The following is a 2,146-nucleotide window of genomic DNA, read 5'->3' on the forward strand; positions in this document are numbered from 1 at the left end:
CTGCTCCCAGAGAAAGAGCAGCAACAAGGAATTAATGTTTTAGTAATCGTTTTTGTTTTCTTCTAGGCTGATTTAAGCCATGAAGGTGATTTGGTTGTGAGTATTCAGAATTTACTCTCCTTTTGGGGCTTTTACATTATTTTTGGACCTTTCAATCAGATTAAACATAGGAATCCCATTGGCCTCCAGAGGTGGGCTCAAAGGTTAGGCTAAAATCTATTTAATTTACCACTGAGACAGTTAAGAGGTGACTTGATCCTGGCATATACGTAACTGCAGGGGGAAGAGATTTGTGATGGGAGATGGCTCTTTAATCAAACAAAGGAAGATGAGATCCAATCATCTAAAACTGAAGCTAGACAAGTTGAATCAAGAAAGAAGGTGCAAATTTTAACAGTATTAATTAACCACTGGAACAATTAACCTAGGATGTGGTGGAGTCTCTGGCTATGTCTACACTAGAGAGCTTACAGCGGCACAGCTGTACCAATGCAGCTGTTCCACGGTAAGCTCTCTCCAGCTGACGGGAGAGAGCTGTCTCGTCAATGTAATAAAGCCACCCCCAACGAACCGTGGTAGCAATGTCGGCAAGAGACCCTCCCCTGCCGACATAGCGCTGTGAACATTACCGCTTATGGTGGTGAAGTGTGTCACTTAGGGGGGTATTTTTTTCACACCCCTGAAAAAAGTGCTAATGTAGACAGGGCCTTGATCACAGAAAGTTTTTACATTTAGATGGGATATCTTTAGAGAAGGTATGCTCTAAATAAAACAGAAGTTATGGGCTAGGTGCAGGTCAGTCTAGAAAAAAAAATCATTTGGAAAAACTTCGACCAGCTCTAATTCTTATCCTGAACAGTAAGGAAACACCCTGTGATTGGCTGCTAATGCTGTCATTCTGCACCTCTGGAGTGGAGATAATAGTATCACCATGGCCAATCATATACATGGTTTCAGCTACCCTCCTGGTCCAGTAAGCCAGCCACAAAATGACACTGCCCCCTACAGTGCTGGGTACAGAACTGCCCATTGTGCTTTTGATTCTCCTGCTAACCTAAGTGAGAGTTCAGGAAAGAGCCTCTTCTCTTCTCAGGATGTGTCATAAGATTCAATAAAACAGTTTCCAGCTCTTCTTTTCCTTCTAGTGTCAAAAATAGCCCAGGCCTTTTTTTGGTTTCTCAACAGAAAACAAAATCATAATTATTTTTCATTTGCAAAAAACACTGTTGTTAAATGTTTGAGGTGCTGACTTTCTAATGTGCCGGGGGGTCCTCAACCCCCAGCTCTGCCCCAGGCCGTGCCCCCACTCCACACCTTCCCCTAAGGCCCCACCCCCACTCTGCCTCTTCCAGCCCCTGCTCTGCCCCACCTCTTGCTGTCTCATTGCGCCCCTTTCCCAGAGAGTGCCCCACCCTCGCTCCTACCCGCTCAGCCCCAGCACCGCCTGCACACTGCTGGGGCAGAGGGAGGAGCTGATCGGCAGGGCTTTGACTCCTCTCTGACTCCCTTTTCCAGTCTATCAATAACACAGTTTGCAAAGGGCACTGATGTGAAATGCACTCACCTGGCTGGGGATAGAAAGGGACAGAATCCTTCAGGGTATGGGAGAGGGTACTTGTCTTATTCCCAGTGAGTTACTGGGACCATAATTGCTGTTTGCCATCTCTCCCTGGCCCTGCAGACCCTGGGATGATGAATTAATAAGAGACACGCTGATGAAACCAGATCTGCTGAACCGGTGACGATGCCTGCCATTACGCTTCCCGTGCTGCTGCCTCACACCTCTCCTGACCAATCAAATGCCACATGAGAATCATCAGTCGGACTGATTGCGACTCTAACTGATTACTGTGCTGCTCATTGATTGTGGTGTCTTTCGATGTAACAGAGGGCAAAGAGCTCTGTCCCTCTGTTGCCTGGGGAATGCCAAGAGCTTTGCAAAAATAAAAATAAATTCAACCGCACAAAAAGCTTTGGGATTGTTTCTTCTTCAAATGTTTCTCTGTAAATTAATTTGACTTCCAGACTGGCGTGGGATTTGCTCCATTCTCAGGGCATGTCTACACTACAGCCCTAAGTCGACCTATGTTAGTAATTTCTGTGGTGGCTGATGTCCACACTACCCTCCTTCTGTCGGTGATGCGTG

The 2,146-nt window shown here is 46.2% G+C and overlaps 1 long non-coding RNA gene across 1 annotated transcript in view; it reads left to right on the forward strand.

Moving 5' to 3' along the window:
• Positions 1 to 1,911, forward strand: part of LOC112120636 — a 3,572-nt gene extending 1,661 nt beyond the window's left edge. Inside the window, exons 2-3 of the long non-coding RNA XR_003899990.1 lie at positions 67 to 96; positions 1,682 to 1,911. This is a non-coding gene — a long non-coding RNA (uncharacterized LOC112120636). The remainder of the gene's footprint in view (positions 1 to 66; positions 97 to 1,681) is intronic.
• The last annotated feature ends 235 nt before the right edge of the window (positions 1,912 to 2,146 follow it).

Source organism: Terrapene carolina, unplaced genomic scaffold, assembly GCF_002925995.2.
Source record: "Terrapene carolina triunguis isolate 2854851 unplaced genomic scaffold, T_m_triunguis-2.0 Scaffold33598, whole genome shotgun sequence".
In the NCBI taxonomy this organism is placed as follows: Eukaryota; Metazoa; Chordata; order Testudines; family Emydidae; genus Terrapene; species Terrapene triunguis.